Consider the following 11,158-nt stretch of genomic DNA (forward strand, 5'->3'; position numbering starts at 1 on the left):
TTGCAGTTGGTATCTGAATTCGCTGGCGTGGTCAACATCCTGGCGAGCCTACCGGCGAACTCCACGCTGGTCATCAAAGTCTACCTAGGGGAACCATCGCCGGATGAAGTTGAAATCGTAAAGGGGATCAAACTCCGTTGGGGGAAACAACACCAGTATCACGTTTGCACTGTTTATGTTTGGGTAGACCACACCAGTCTGCAGGGGGTCACCATGACCGTGGAAGCCACGATATCACTAACCAAGATCTTCCTACCCGACAACATACACTTCATGGGGGTAAAGTGCACCCCTGAGAAATTATCAGAAAAACAATTGGAAACATCTTGTAATAGTATTATAGCAATATCCAATCATCATCGGCCCAACGTCACGCTTAACAACCTAGGGGACACAGAGGGATTCGATCAGCCTGGCGAGTAAGACGCCTTGTATGTCCTACACTTGAAAGACAACGTGTATAGGCGGGTGCGGTTATCAGACTTTAAAGAGCCTTTATGGGTGATCAACATAGCCCCCACCGCACCTTACGTCCCCTTGAACCAAAATAATACTGTCTCCGAGATTAGGAACAACGGTATCATTCTCGGGTCTTTCACTCCAGGTTATGGTGATGATATAAAAGTTATACGAAGACCATTCACCCCGGGCAACGTGTTAAGCTCAAACGGGGAATTGTCTTTAAGTGTTGTCGCCCCCGATTACCAAACAGACCTTATGATTGTAAAACCAAACTCCACACTCATACTAGAAGTCTTTATCACATATGATATTGATTACAAAGAGCGCGATCTTTTACCTGGGTTGACAATACTCTTGGACGGTGGAATCTTGGACGATCGTTTCAGGATCATCATACAACTGGGATCGGAACCCTTTTTGAGTTATACCCCCAAACATATCCCTCCATAACTTTCGAGTGAATCAAGATTTACTTAGAGTCTCAAAGGTTTCCCTGCCCAATTATATAAACCTTATAAGCCTCAAATATACTACTCAAAAATTAACCGAAGCTCAATTAGAATATTTCTTGTAGTATATATTATATGCACAGGATGGGGTTGTACCCAGTCGCAGAGGAAGTAGGGAAGCCCCTGGAAACTGTAGACGGGTTCCGCTTGAGACAGTTATGTGACATAAAACGCCAACTAGAACAAGACCGCGACACACGGGCAGCATTGTATAAGAAGTACCATAGAGCTTTCAATGTCATGGATGGGGTTGATACCGCCCTTATGGCTACCAGTATGGGGTTAGGGGCAGTAGGTGTGGGGTTGTTGGCCACCATCATAGCCGCACCCGCAGTGCTAGGCATCGAAATAACAGCTGGGGTGTCAGGGTTGGCTGGATTGGTGTTTAAGTTTGTGTCACGCAGACTGCATCGGAAGGCATTGAAACACGACGAGATCAGGATTCTGGCCGAAGCAAAGCTGAACACGGTAAGTGAGCGTATTTCCACGGCACTCACTGACAGTAAGATCTCAGAGGACGAATCTCGTTCAATCCTCTCTGAACTTGACAAGTACCGTAAGATGAAACAAGAAATCCGGCTCAAGTCTCGTAAGTCTGCTATCAGCGAAGACGAGAAAAAAAAGTACATAGGACAAGGGGTACGAAACATTAAAACTGTTTCACACAACATAGTGCCACGTGTGGCCGGGAAGTTAACTGGGGGTTCAAAAGTAGTAGATATACTTGGGCGAGATCTAAGGGCCTGACAAAAGCTTTATTTGTGAAATAAAGCTTTGCAGAGGCTTTTGTTGGACTTGATCTCGGACTGTCATTATATCTACTACTAAGTAATTTAAATTGAATTGCTTGTTATGTATTGATGTGTCTCATATGTAGATGACTACCTCGTACCAATGTCCTATTCTTCTGATTAACGCTGAGGGAGCCTTCATAATTTAATGGTGGGGGTTGGGGGTTATGGGGGTGCATGTAAATAAAATGTGAATGCTCCCCGCTAAACTATATTGGAAAGACATCCTCCCGTAACCCCCGTATTCTTTTTTAATCATTCGATGCCTAAGAATATAGGCCTATGTTTTTTATGAGAAGAAACCTACCTTAAACCTAATCCTAAACCCTACCCCGTCGAAATAATCCTAATAGAATACATTTCAAGCGTGGGTTACGGGTTAAAAAGATAATACTTTATATAAAGTGGCCATTCACCACCACCTACCCCCGCCTGCTTGTCATGTACAAAATTGCTGACCACGCCCACCCACCCCAACCCGTAGTGTATGTGTACAAAGATGACGCACATGCACGTACACACACAAAACAAACCTCCCTAGAACAAAACGGGTGACACGCCCCCCCCAAGAAAAATCATCAACCCCCACCCCACCACACCTAATTTGGGAATTTATCTGATTGTTCAATAGTACCATTGATTTTATACAACTGTTGCAGGTGTACGGGTGTACAAGAGAGTAAATGAGGAACAAATGAAGATGGTCAGCAGCATTCTCACCAGTAAGAAGCCAAAAACCGAGGAAATACCATGCAAAGCGGAACACAAGGCTTCAACTCCAGAAGGTATGTTTTCTTTCTCCCAGTGGAAACAAAATTTTAGGGAAAAATTAAAACGTTTTCATTACTGACTCTTCTATTGAAATTTAACGTTATTGGTCAGGGGAAAATGCACTGCTCATTGGCCAGTGGCTCACTGACCGAACTGTCATTTCATTGGTCAAGAGTTTGTACTAACCCCAAGTGTATTGGTATTTGAGCTTTTCATGAAAACTATACTTGATATTGATGAATGTAATTTGTTGGTAAACGTCATGTTCACGTTCTAGGAATGTATCATCAAATTAATCATTGTTGTAACTCAAATTATTCATTACAAAACTATCTATGAGGATCCTGTCTAAACATCTATTTCATTTTCAGATGATTCAAGTCACCCTGAGGAGAATGGGAAGGGGGGAGGGAGATCTCGCCGGTTCCAATTTATTAACTGCAGTGTGCAAATATTGTAAAAAAATAAATCATTTTGAATGGTTCTGTATTTGTTTTTTTATTGAAGATGTTTCCAACAAAAACATTGAGGTAGAGGCATACGGTTGTCAGACCCGATCTGCCAAGGGAAAAGTTCTTCTCGAGGTGCGATACCGGGAATAAGGTGAGGCGAAGCCGAGCCTTGTTCCCGGTATCGCACCGAGAGTTGGTCAGATAACTGCCCTTGGGGGTTATATGTTAACCAACCTCTGGGGAAGGTTGGTTATCTGATAACCAACCCCTTGAGAGGTCGTTCACAAGAATTAATAACGCCAGATATTGACCCGATAATCAACCAACGTGGTATATATCCCAATATCCTTCCACCTCCGTTTGAGGATCAGGGAATTGACATACCCGTGGTGTTTGGTTGCTGATTACTGCCAAAAGGGATACCCAAGCTGTCCTTGTCGCATTCTTCATTACTTAAGAAACCATTGGAGTATTATAACTTAGGCCTCTCCAAGGCCACGACGTGGGATAACCTGCCCAGGTCGACACCATTCACGATAGATTTATCCCGGCCAGTCTACCTAGCTTGGATAAGGATTTTGAACTCTTACAAGAAGTAAACGGCTTCCGGGAGCAAACACTTCCGTGTACAATAGCGATTCAAGGAGTTAGATATGGCTGCTCGGACATCCATTGGTATGTTATCCTATTCTTGCTGGTTTGCCGCGGGTCTACGGGCTTTGCTCCTCCAGTTTTCCAAGTTTACCCTGGGTTATAAAGGACACAGCTCAAGAGGGGCGTTGGCACATTTTTTTCCTGGACGTGGTTTATCTATCTCTAGCGGATGCTATGGCCAATCAAGAGAATATATTACGTCGTCTCACTTCCTTTGAACGGATTCAGAGACTGGATTCATTAAGGAATTAAAATAGAGACATAGTCTAGAGTCGATATTCGTAGGCAGCTGGGATACTATATAGTTAATTCACGGGTAGACGAGTATCAATCATGCGTGAAGTGAGCGAGTTAAGTTTTACGCATCACTGAGCAATATCCAGCCTTATGACGGGGCCTATAATTTATCGACTTGGGATCAGACAAGCCAGTGATCAACAACATGAGTATTGATCTACGGAGTTGGGATATGGTGTCATATTGGGTTAACCAAGTCGGCATCCTGTCCTCCCGATTTCATTAATTACCTTTTACGACAAGCAGAAGGGACTCATAAGCCATCTCTTCCCCATTCATCACTTATAAACGGAATTTGAATTTCTCAACTTTTGGTAGATATCTACCGTATACGGGACTGGCATAAGTGAGTCAGGGAGTGTCGATCTTTTCTCCACTCGACAATCTGTTACACTTGCTGTTGTAAAAGGAAGCTATAGTTTTTCGTCATCTGAGCCCAGTTCTTCGCCTACTACTTTAGTTATTCATTAGTTGCGTTGAAATCTACGGCCTACGGCCACGGATTCAAATCAACCTGGCACAGGTGTACTCTGTATCACATACAAGAGTCAAAACGGCATAGCACCAGAATAGCTAGGTGAACTGTTAATTCCCTTCAACCAGACAACTGCGATCTGCAAGCAATTCTTATTGAATACTTTTTTTATATAGACTGCCATGGCTTTTGGTAAGCGTTTTGTCACTGGTAGTGTGCCATTTCTGTGGAATGATCTGCCCATCGCTATAAAACTGCATCCATGGTTGATTTCATTCTTTCACTGCACTATTAACTCAAACAAAACGTGTTTGAGCATTCACTTTGTGGTTGGATTTTGCGATAATTTTCAGTATTATCATCATCATTATTATTACTGAATTAGGATCACCACGGCTATTTCGAGACGGTTTAAATTAATCTGCTGCCTCACGAGGCTGGGGGCAGTTCAGGGAAATTATTTCGTGTTTTCGCAAGTCTGGTTCACTGCATAACGCGGCAGGATAAGTGATCTCCAATATTCATTATATTGTCAAACTAAGACTTGCTTACATGGCTGGGGATAGCAATAGACAATCCCATGTCATCCTTGATAGGATGGGTCTTTCCCCGCCAGTGCTTCAATATTTGATAGGGATTTCTAACACCTGGTCTCGTATTTATGGCATGGGATGATAGTTTTTCGTTTTTCCACCGTTCAAATTCTTTTGGGAAAAGATTCTTGCAGAAGATTCAACATCACAGTTGTATTGTATACCCAGTTGTTCCAGCGTGGCCTACATCTGTTGTCAGACAGTTTTCTACGTCTAATGCTATGGCACAATCTGTTTAGTCAGATCCGATAAGTTCCATGAGGCTGCCTTGTATGATGGTAAATAGAGACGAGTTATCCAGTGTAGAGGAAAGCAAAGAAGTCTTGGACCCCCCTATCAGCATCCAGGGACTCGCAAGATTATCAGTTCATTCCAGATTAAGGACATATTTTCTCCTACATATTTTTCTTAAGTTGGTTTTTATCTTGGTAATACAGTCTCTCCAAGAGTCACCATATCAACCAATGCAGGACACTTCTCTCAAGTTCCAATCATTTAAGATGGCAATCCTCCTAGGGTTTTTTTTGCTACAGTATCCAGAGTATTCGATTTACGTACTATAGATTTTATATCCATTAATTCTACGGAAGGTTATAATCAGATGATAGATCTGATAGGACAAGACTTTTGTGCCCAATCTGAGCGTTGCGTTGGTAGATGCAGCTTACATTGACATTTAGACACGATCGTTGCCGTTTGTTCATTTCGTGCTAAACTAATGTTGATTCAGAGATATCTAAGAATACTATCCCCTTCTGGTTAAAAAACCCCCATATCTTATGAATATTGTGATCAGGATCAAGACTCTTTTAATCTCCCAATGTTATCAGAGCCTTGGCTTCATCTTTGGTGGCTTGGTCGTCAGTTGGAACAAGTAGTTGCCAGTCACCAAAGGAAATCATCTAACATTTTTATCCATTTCTATCTTAGAGACGTTGCTTCCTCTCTTGAGGGTCTCTTCTCACTGGGTCCTTTAGTGGGCAGCGCAGCTCCTCGCCTCTGCCTGGTTGCCCCTGGAAAAAAGGGGGGCAGGGGGGATGTGTGTTACACCTAAGCCTAGGATTACAGGATTGGATCAGACACAACCTACAGCAAGCCGGAGATACCACGGTAGGAATCATTGTATTCATTGGTATCTCCTAACCGAGCACATTATGGGCCGAGTCTCTCACTTCCCGGCTATGGTTGATAGCAACTGGTTGGAAAATATATTTTTTCTTCAGGTTGACAGACCTTCAGTACTATATATACATTAGTTGTATTTGATACCGGAAGTGACATCATCAACCAGAGTGACGTCATGTAACCGGAGGTGACGTCATATTTCCGGAAGTGATGTCAAATATCACCGAAGTGACGTCATAGGACCGGACGTGACATCATATAATGGCATCTGAAGGTTATTAGTCTAATATCCTTAGGGATTGCTTCAAGGATCCGGAAGTGGCGTCATAGTTACCGAAGTGACGTCATGAAACAGGAAGTGACGTCATAGTTACCGGAAGTGACGTCATAAGGAATATTAGGTTTAATGACATATTTCGGGATTCGGATAGAATCATGATACATTTATAGGAATCTATCGTAATCCGGATTTATGGCGTCAGGGATTATATAATCCCTACTATTACGGATTAGGATTATCATCATATCTATTATATCAACCATTACTGCGGGAAGTTAGAAGACTCACCATCTCTGGGAAAGTATTCCCTCACTGCTACTGACCAATCTGGAGATAAATTATTTATCTCTGATTAAGTCATAGTTATTCTTAGGAGGTTGAGCAATCAACTCTCAGCTGGTGGTATAGAGGGTAGTATCTTCTAAGGGTAGCCCTCCTTCCTTACTTGGGATTCAGGCTACCATAATCCAGAGGGAATGTTTACGTTATACTAAGGAACAATTACATGTATTGTTAGTAATTGTTAGTAAACTTACCTCTGGATTATGGGGAGTAGTTCCCACCCTGTGTCCTCCCCGCGAATTTATCCTTAGAAGATGTCATTGATGTGTTGTTTTTTAGAAAAGTTATGAAGGGTTCTAGGAGAACAATACAGAGACGTCAGGATCAAGGGAGATAACTCAGGGGTAGATTAGGTATACCACTAGGAATAGCTACGACTTAGCGTTAAATTTCTTTTGATTTTCTGTATGTATTCTGTGATTCCACAGGAATAAAGCTACCATAATCCAGAGGTAAGTTTACTAACAATTACTAACAATACATGTAATTGTTCCTTTTGAAACAAAAAGATCATTTAAACGTTCATGTACAGACACTAAAACATGGGATTGATTACACTGCCGCGCCGTGTGCAAAATGCATGTCAAATCTTCAAATCCTCATTTTCCTCCTACAACACGTGGACCTTGAAGGCATTAGGCATCTATTACAACTGGCAGTCTGCAAATAGAAGCGAACATTTACATTAATAAGAAGACTCCGCTAACAGCAGAGTCGATGGTAAAATTCCGACCTGACAATCCAGTAACAGAGATCGTGTGACATAGTTCAGAACATGTGTTTATGAATCACTATCAAATAGTGATGATACCTGGTGTTCACAAAAAGGGGAGGAGACTATCTGGCCCCACCGGTGGCACCCCTCATAAATATATGCTAGGGCCAGTTAACTGTTCATACATTCTTAGACAATAGTAAATAGTACATTTTGTATGGATCATGTGAATGCCAGTGATGGGAAATGCTTCCTTCATTAACTTTAAAATATAATTATCAGCATCCTAGCCTAGATATAAACGGTTGTGTATTCTGATTTGGATAATGATAGGTGTGGCTTTGGAAACAGATGCTGACGCCCTTAGAACTTCTGAGAAATGTATAACGGTTGTAGTTGCATTGCAAGGTAATCATTTGTACTAACTTAATGCATGACATCACCTCAGCTTTTGATATATATACGCTGCTAGTCGAAAGGTTTTTAACTGGAAGTACTGTCAGTTCATATCAAAATAAGTTAAAGCTTATTTTATTAGATTAAGGAATATCATTTGGTAAAAATGAATACCAAAGCAGAAGAACCCATTGTTCCGTCAGCAAACAAGAACTTCGGGGGTCATAGCTGAAAAGGTGAAAGGTTCACTGTGATTCACATTATATGAATTTCAACATAAATCTATCTTAAACAACAAAACAAACTTTTACAGTGATCTGATTTAAAGAACAAAAATTAGGACATTGTTCTATTTTACACCAGACCCTCGTCCATTTAAATGTAGTTAATGGGAGTCTATCAGATATTTTATGAATGCTTCCTTATATCACATATAGAATGTCAGTGTAAATGTATTCCTGCTGTGCGGCGGCGGCGGTTTGATAAACCCATACAATCAAGTGATCGATGGGCCGGAAACCCCAGATGTATAAGTTGGAATTACGACTGTTCATATACCTATAACTGAAGACAAACGTTTAAGAATTAGATCTATTTTACAGTAAACTGTGGGTCAGCTTTAATGCCTCTGACCAAGCAGTTCTATTTTAGTTGACTTGGCATACTACAGATGCTTATGATGAATCTTTGAAGGGACTACAGGCCACCAGCAGAAACATCAACCCTGTAGAAAACGTCGGTCCAAATAATATACCTTTACTGCATTCACTTTGGCGGATGAACTGGTGTAAAATGGACCTAAAATGTTCATACCACTTCTAACTGAATATTCATTACCGTGGCACCACAGTCGAAATGGTATTGGTCATCTCGTTACTTCCATTAATGTCGCGTTGCTTCAAGTTTCTCTCAAAAGCTTGAAATTTCGAGTATTTACTCGTTCCTGCGAATATTTTCTCGTTATTCAATTATTAGTTTGTTGCTTCGTTGTTTTAAGTTTCTTACAAAAAGTATTTTCCCGTTCCTCCATGTTTTAAATAAACCCTTGAAATTTCGAGTATTTAAATCGTTGCTTCGAAGTATTTTCTCTTTACTTCAAATACTTTTTCGTTGCTTCGATTAATTTCTTGTTGCTTCGGGTATGTTCTCGTTGCTTCCAGTTTCTTTCAAAAACTTGAAATATCGAGTATTTACAGGTTGCATCGAGTATTTTGCCGTGACCAATCATAATCTTGAAGTAACGAGAACATACTCGAAGCAACAAGTAAAGGCTTGAAATTTCAAGGTTTGGAAAAAAATATTTTATGCTACAAAAGTGGCAGCATTAGTCCTTCGTACAAGAGCTGCCAAGTCGGTATGTTGACATGTTGACGTAAGCTGTATTTCTGTAGTCTGCATCAGTATTCATGACACTGTTTCTCTCACGCTGTTGCAGCGTAACTTGTGAATCCAGAGCAAGTAAGTCCTGCCTCGCTGAGGAGGAACCTGCACGAATTGTTTGTGTAGCACCGACAGAATCACTAAAAATGACCGTTGGCACAGGTCCTCAAAAGTAAATCCAACGCAATGATTCAATGATTGCTGCAAGTTCAGCAGAAAATACCCATCCGCTAATCGTATAGACATTTCTCTTTTCGCATTAGCTATAAAGACACCTGCACCAACACGACCCAACACTGGGCAGTTTGATCCATCGGGGTAAATCTGCATTGCATTGATCCACTGTAAACTTCGGATAAGTTCCTCGGCTATGGCTTTAACACGAGGTGCTGGCTCAGAGTTATTCACCCGTTCCAATACATCAAGATGAACTGATGGAAGCTGAAGCAACCATGGTGGCATCATGGGCAAGGACAGTAGTATCATCAATGACAACATCACGTACAGTTTCATCGAAAGCAGTTCGCTTAGAACGCATCCCATAAGACCCCATACTATCTTTCTAAGGATCTTGAAAATATTCAACACAATCTGCCAACACATTTTACGTCGGGTGTTTTATCCGAAATGATTTCAATTTTAACATTATCTAACTTCTAACAGTTCACGTCTGAGAGTTAAAGACATTATACTTGATCTTTTTAATGAATTAAGTATAGGTCTTTCTCATACCTACATGGAAATGAGAAAGCTGATAAATTGGCGAAAGCTGCATTAGACTTTGATGAATCAGCACAGGGTGAGACAATATTGCCATCACCTGCAGAATTAGGCACCACCAGTAAGATTCATGCTCAAACCAAGTGGCAACAGAGATTGACCTCTAAAAGAACGCCATCTCTATGGCACCGAGCCTGTTGTAAATCGAAACAATCGCAGAGAAGAGGTTTCTTTTGCCCGACTTCGTCTTCCAAGGGCATTGTGATCTTGGTACATGTCTTAATATTATTAATTTTATAAATTTAGCAAACCTCTATGACGGGCAAGATGTAAATGGGCCTAGTTGCCCAAACACCTATTAAACTTTTAATAATCAATCAATCAATCATCATTAAAGCAAGTAAGGTATTTGTGTAGTCTGTATCAGTATCCATTACACTGTTTCTCGCACGCTGATGCAACTGAACTCGTGAACCCAGAGCATAGGAACTATAGTGAGCCAAGAATACTTTTACCTGTCCCTCCGTAGCCATGCAGCTATGTTGCTGCAATTGGATTGTACAATCGGTACTGATAGCAGGTCGAAATCGGACGGTTGGTTTAAGAGTTACAGGCGTCAAAAACACAACCAAGAACACGGTTTTCATACGAGAGCGGATCTCTGGAATACAGCCGAGGTCGGGGTCAAGTAGAGGAAAGAGTTCTCTCGTTAACAGGATATAGCTCCGTTGTCCTTGGCTGTTCAGTCAAATTGGTGTTCTGGAATCGACAGGATCGCAGCTTAGCAGACGGACACACTCAACATATTTATAGGATATCAAACTCGTTCCCCTTTCATATCAGGTTTATGTCCCTCGTGAAATAATTTTGCTTTGTCACTCGCTAAAGCTCATGACAAGGCAAAATTATTTCACTCGCTAAAGCTCGTGACAAAGCAAAATTATTTCACTCGGGACATAAACTTGATATGAAAGGGGAACGAGTTTTGTATCCTATTTATTACCCACGTTCTAAAAAATGAAAATATCGTTAAAATAAAGCAATATATTGCTTTCCTATATAGAACCGCACAACGCGGATTAATACATCACAGTGGTAACTGGAATGTCATCCGCTTCACTCCAGGAAAATGTATGCTGCGTAGAGGCAATGTAGTTCTTTTAACTAGTCAAGAAAATAAACAAATTAAGACAGAA

General features: G+C 41.1%; 1 long non-coding RNA gene across 2 annotated transcripts in view; it reads left to right on the forward strand.

Annotated features, from left to right (window-relative positions):
- The window catches only part of LOC124272347, a 29,156-nt gene extending 26,142 nt beyond the window's left edge, over window positions 1–3,014 (forward strand). For both annotated transcript variants that reach the window (XR_006897308.1, XR_006897307.1), the window contains exons 2-3: window positions 2,422–2,547; window positions 2,905–3,014. This is a non-coding gene — a long non-coding RNA (uncharacterized LOC124272347). The remainder of the gene's footprint in view (window positions 1–2,421; window positions 2,548–2,904) is intronic.
- The last annotated feature ends 8,144 nt before the right edge of the window (window positions 3,015–11,158 follow it).

This window comes from Haliotis rubra, unplaced genomic scaffold (assembly GCF_003918875.1).
Source record: "Haliotis rubra isolate DU_JTF1 unplaced genomic scaffold, ASM391887v1 Scf169, whole genome shotgun sequence".
In the NCBI taxonomy this organism is placed as follows: Eukaryota; Metazoa; Mollusca; class Gastropoda; order Lepetellida; family Haliotidae; genus Haliotis; species Haliotis rubra.